The following is a 6000-nucleotide window of genomic DNA, read 5'->3' as shown; positions in this document are numbered from 1 at the left end:
TTTACACTGGCTGGCAATGGTTCAAGTGGATCTGCATTTCCATCAGACTTCCCTGGGGCTGCAAAAGAGACTGAATCTGGCTGGGAGCTTCCACATGCTTTTCAAAAAGGACATGTGTTCCTAGTCCTCATGAATTTTGGGCCAGAGAGCTAATTTAAATAAGAATGTGGCAAGTTGCCTTCTACCCATGGGCTGTCTTATTTTACTGATACATTGTAAGACTATTTTTTGCTTAGGAGCAGGGCAAAAAAATAAGTAAATAAATAATGGTTGTAGTCGGGGTTCTTTTTCTTTAAAAAAAAGAAATTCCACATGTAAAGCCATGCCCATTCCAAGCCAGGCAGAATGCTTTGGCTGCTACGTTTTAGCAGTGTTGTTGTTAGTCACGAAGTCCTGTCTGACCCACAGTGACCCCATGGGCAACACTCCTCCAGGCCCTCCTGTCCTCCACCATCCCCCAGAGTCCACCCAAGCTCACGCCGACTGCTTCAGTGACTCCATCCAGCCACCTCATCCTCTGCCGTCCCCTTCTTCTTTTGTAGCTTGTTTTTTTTAATTGTCATAATGTATGGCACTCGTGTGTAATTTTGACTGCACATTTTGGGATGCACGAATGGATTAATGCACGACTAGGAGTATTTTGGAAACAAGCATGATTTTTCTTTGTGCCTGGAAGCATCAAAAGGTGCAATCTGTAGGGGTTGAATCTGCAAATACTCATGCATAACTGGGCAGAATGCTTTGCACGCACCACTAAGAAGGGGAGGAGGAAGACACACACGTTCTGCAGGCATTGTCTTGCGGCTGGGGCGGCACTGGGTCTGGCTTCCCTGGCTGGGTGACCTCTTTGGCTCCCCTCCCCTCCTCTGGCTGGAATGCAATTTAGCAGAGCTGATTGTTCACAGCAAACAGTGACATTTTGAGTGGCTTGTGTAACAGGAAGATGTTGGGCACCTGCTTTGTTCTCCTTTCAAGGGACTGGGACAGCCAGCTGTGTTCTTAGGCTCTTTCAAAGACTCTGGACTCAAGTCCACATCAGATCTGATTTGTATCCATCCAGCCAGGTGTCAGAAGGTTTTCTACTAGGATGCAGGCCAATTCTCTGGCAAAATGCATTCTTCAATTAACTGGCAGCCTGTCCCTTTAAAAGAAGTTTTTCTTCTAAGCTTGATTGCCATGCAAGAAGTTTGGGGCATGGGGGCCTGGAGGGGAGGGCTTTCCTCTCCAGGCAGGATCCCTCTTGGAAATCATAATCCATGTGGCATTTAAGCCTGGAAGCAGCGGTCGGGTGTGAGGAGTGCCAAGATACCAGTGGGGATCCTTCAGCATCCAAAGGACAGGCTCCTTGCACATCCCAACAACAGTGAACTGCACTGGCAGGTTGGGAGGCAATGATTGTTCTGGTTTTGCCCTTCTCCAAATTTGACGATTTACTAAAACACATCTGCAAGGCAAAATGATGGCGATTCACTTGAGCACAAATGTGTGCAGGAAGGTACATTGTGCAGAGCAACACATTCAAAGATAGGTACAGAAAAAATATTTCATTTTATATGGCTCCATAGCAAAGGCTCTCTGGGCAGTTAATAAATACCTACTTAAATAGAAGTTTGCAGATGGCTTTGGAAACAGGATGGAACAAATGCAGTAGAAGTTGTTGGGGGCCAGAAATGGACAGATCAGTCCCGTCTGACAGTTTTCCAATACTGTCCAGCCCCAGAGGGTGCTGGGAAAGCATCAGTCACTGCAAAAGAGCATTTTGTTACAGTCCGTGCAACACTCGAATCGCAGGAGTGATGTCATGTGCCAAGGGAGAAGTCTGGGTGGAGGAGAAAAGATGACATCACTTCCTGTCTGGCCCAGTCTCCAGCCGCTGGGCATGGTGTGGAATTCCATATTTGTCTCTGCAGCTGCTCCCTCAGCCTCATTTGTGCGGGAGAGAGGGGTGGGACACGCTGCAACTCAGGCCCCCTCGCCCCGTGGAAGGGGGGCTCCCGGCGCCTCGGTTGCCCCACGGTCCTTCCTGTTGTGTCTGTTACTGGGGAGGGGGCTCAGGGGGAGGGGGCCGTCTCCATCACAGCAGGACTGCTTCCATGAGAGGACACTGTGCCAGAAACGATGTCAAACTTGCAGTGGGCTGGAGTTCTGATCCTCCCCTCTGGGGGCATTTTTGAGAAAGGACCCCTCCTCAGAATCGAGGAATAGCTGATGAGGGGTGGGGGCGCTTGTGAGTCACGGCTTCAGGGAGCCGAAACAGGGCTGGCCGTTTCTCACTGGGGAAGACTTAGCGAAACATCGGCTCACCATGGTCCAGGAGATTGCCTGCTTACAGGGCTAGCATACTTGCACCCAGGTAGAAGGGACAACCTGGCACCTGCCCCAGGTGGAACACCAATGTGGCCACACTGGCAGGCAGTTGCTTCAGGGGCCTCTTGTGACAGAGCTTCTTGGAGACCAGTGGGGAGAAGGATCCTGCTTCTGATCCGACAGAAGCAGCTCCTGCATATCTTTCCCTGCTTCTCAGGCCAGTACATAACAGTAAGAGCCAGCATGACTCACAGGATAGCGGAGCTGGAAGGGGCCAAGAAGGCCATCAGGTGCCGCCCCCTGCTCAGCGCAGGACCCCCAGTTGAACTGTCCCTCTCAGGTGGGTGTCCAGCTGCATCTTGAGTGCCTCCAGAATGAGAGAGCCTGCCGCTGGTTCTTTTGCTGCACTGCTCCAACACTCGGATCCGCTCCCAGGATCCAGCTTCCTGTAACTTGAGCCCATTTTCCTGAGTCCACGGGATGACTGAGAAGAGATCCCAGCCTTTCAGTTGTGCTCTGTGACCTTTTGACAATATTGTACAAGGGACTCGTAGCAAGCTTAAGCAGGGATCCGAACCCTGAATAATTCTCCATCAGGCTGTGCATTTTTTGTGGCCTGATCCTGGTTCTTCTGATGTTCTTATGCTCAGCCTACCTTCTCTTACATTTATACCATACAGTTTCCTTGATGTTGTTCAGTCGCGAAGTCATGCCCGACCCATTGTGACTCCATGGACAACATTCCTCCAGGCTCTTCTGCCCTCCACCATCCCCCAGAGTCCTTCCAAGCCCACACCCCCCATCCCAGGGACCCCATCCAGCCACCTCAACCTCTGCCATCCCCTTCTCCTTTTGCCTTCAATCATTCCCAGCATCAGGAGCTTCTCCAGTGAATCCTTCCTTCTCATGAGGTGGCCAGAGTATTTGAGCTTCAGCTTCAGTCTCTGTCCTTCTAGAGATCATTTTCCTGCAAGGGACCTAAACTGCCTTGCATAATCCTCCTCCTCACCATTTTATCTACACAACAGCCCTGACAGGTAAGCTGGGCTGAGAGTCAGGGCAGGCCCAAAATCACCCTCAGAGTTTGACAGCCAGTTGGGGATGAGAACTTCAGCCTCCCATGTCCCAATCCAACCATCTCACCATGACATTGCACTGGTTCTTTTATCAATTTGTCTATATATTGATCAATCAATTGATTGCTTTGTCTCAGGGATGGGCAACTACAGAAGGCCCTGGGACCATTTTTGCCCCGCAACCATTTACCCACCTCTTTTCAGGCTGTCCTGAACAGAAAACCAAGCCATGTTGTTGCTGTTTTTTTTTTAAGCCAGCTTGATTCTCTGTAGTGCTCAGGAAGTGAGAGTGGCCAGCTTGCTAAATTTGCCCCCTTCAGTGCGCTGTAGCCCCCTCGAGTGACATGTAGGTCCTCCACTGCACAGATGGGAACAGCCAGGGAGGGGCCACGGGCCATAAATTGCCCACCCTGCGCATGCAGGGATGGATTCAAGGCAGCGATGCCCCCTGGAACTGGTGAGGTGGCAAGACAGGGAACGTGAGGTAAACTGAACCAAGCAATACCGGTTCACAGCAGCAGAAAAGGGAAACTGAGGCAACTGAGCATGGAGATCAAGCCTGCAAAGTGAGGGATTGGGCAGGGTGACACCCACATCTTGGGACCCCAAGGAGCACTGCTTTCATCGCAGAACTGAATGCACTCTGCTCTCGGCCAGGCACAGATCCATGCTGGGCCCTTCCTGAACAGCCCCACCCACAGAAAGCAGGCCGATGGATTTTCTGGGGAAATCTTTCTGGGATCTTCTCGGGAGAAAGAACTCCAAGAATGAATTCCCTGTGACCTGTGAGGATGGCCTCTTGCCCTTCCTTGCAAGCAGAGTTTGCAGGACAGAATGTGTACTTCCACTATGGCTCGGTTTCATCACCCCAGTCCTTGAGGTAAACCGAGTGGTGGTGAGGGGCCCGGGCAGATGGAGGACTTCAGACCCACAAACTGCACCGTTCAAAATCGTGCTTTCAAGGTCTTGGGGCTCAGGGGAAAGAAATCCAGGGAACAGAGGAAGCTGTTCCATTGATTGTGTGAGCTGGGGACTGCTTCTTCCAAAAGTTGGAAGTGGATCCAAAGAAGGATGACTTCTTGCCTTCCTTTTACCTCTGATCAAATAGGTTTGTTAGGCTTTGGCAGAGGCCGGATGGGGTGGGGGGGGGAACACTAGGCAAACCTGTGTGACCTGTTTGACCTGCACTGATCCAGGTCAGCAGAAGCAAGGGCATACACTGGGGAAAGGGGCTGGATGGCTCCTTCCAACCACTTGTTCAGCTCCTCCTGGATTCCCGTTTTCCCTGATGCCTTCTGCCGTTCTCCCACCCATGGAAAGGCTTGTGCTGCCCTCCAGTGGCCAGTTTGGGGGTTTCATCATCACTCCCTGCTTGTGAGGGGCTGGTACGCCCACTTACCCATGTCTCCATTGCAGTGACCATGAATATTATGATGATTTAATTTTTCCCACAATCCCCTGGCAGAGCATCACTGCAAGGCACCATGGCATGGTGCCTGGAGGGGGCTCCCCTGCCCTGCTGGTTACCCAAAGGTCCAGCAATTTAGCCCAAGAACCACTCCTTAAGGGTCCCCTGCCCCACCCTGCCAGTCTGCAAGGAAGTTCTTTAAATTCCTTTTTGCAGCAGTTTTTTGGATGGGCAGCCAAAGTGATGGGAGGGGCCATTAAAGTGACAAGGGGGTGTGATCGAAGGCAAAGGGGGTGGAGCCAAGATGCTCCATTCAGAAGCTGGATTTGCATTAGGGCACTTGTGTGGTTGCACCCACTAAGTCCAGCCCATTTTGGAGCCTCCAGATTTTTTGCACTACAAGTCCTATCATCCCTGGTCCTTGGCCATGCTGGCTAGGCCAGATGGGAATGGTGCTACCCCTGTATCCACCAGAACACTGGTACATCTCATGGAGGTAACTTCCATGCACGGTGAAGAAGGGCTTCCTTTTATGGGTCCTCCATGCTTCTCCACAGACTGTCTGGGGCTGGCTTTGTGGATGGGGGAGAGAGCCTGCTGTGAACAAGACCCAGCCCCTCATCTCCCACGGTGGCCAGATCCCTCCCCAGGGTTTCCGTGGTGAGTTTTTCCAGCTGGGAAATGCCTGCAGCTGCACTGGGATTTCATGTGCCTAAATCAGGGATGGGCACTTGGGAGATCTTGGCCTACAGGTGCCATCGCACCTTGAGTTGGGCTGTGATCACTGGGGCCAATGGGAGTTGTAGGCCAAAACATCTCCAAAGCCACAAATGGCCCACCTCAGATGTAAAAAGATGTAACCTCTCTCTAAGTATGTTTCTCCACCCTCCCAATAAAATGAAAGTAAGATTCTAGTCCTCATGATTCTGGATAAAGAACATGGTTCAGAATATAGGAAGTTGCCATAGACAGAAGCAAACCATGCAGCCATTCCTCTCCAGGGTTTCTGAGAGCTCTTTACCAGTCTTCCCAGATATCAGGGAGCCTTCCAACAGTAAAAAGCAAAGTAAGATTCTAGTCCTCATGATTCTGAAAAGAGGGCTGATTCAAACAGCAACTTAGGAACCTGACTTTGAGTCCACCAAGCTCAGGACTGGCTATTTTAATTCCAAGGCAGCGTTTGGCTGCACCAATGCAATCTTTGCAGGA

This window comes from Varanus komodoensis, unplaced genomic scaffold (genome assembly GCF_004798865.1).
Source record: "Varanus komodoensis strain SLA01 unplaced genomic scaffold, ASM479886v1 scaffold99, whole genome shotgun sequence".
Classification (NCBI taxonomy): Eukaryota; Metazoa; Chordata; class Lepidosauria; order Squamata; family Varanidae; genus Varanus; species Varanus komodoensis.
The sequence above is the reverse complement of the archived record's forward strand: the minus strand, read 5'-3'. Positions refer to the sequence as shown.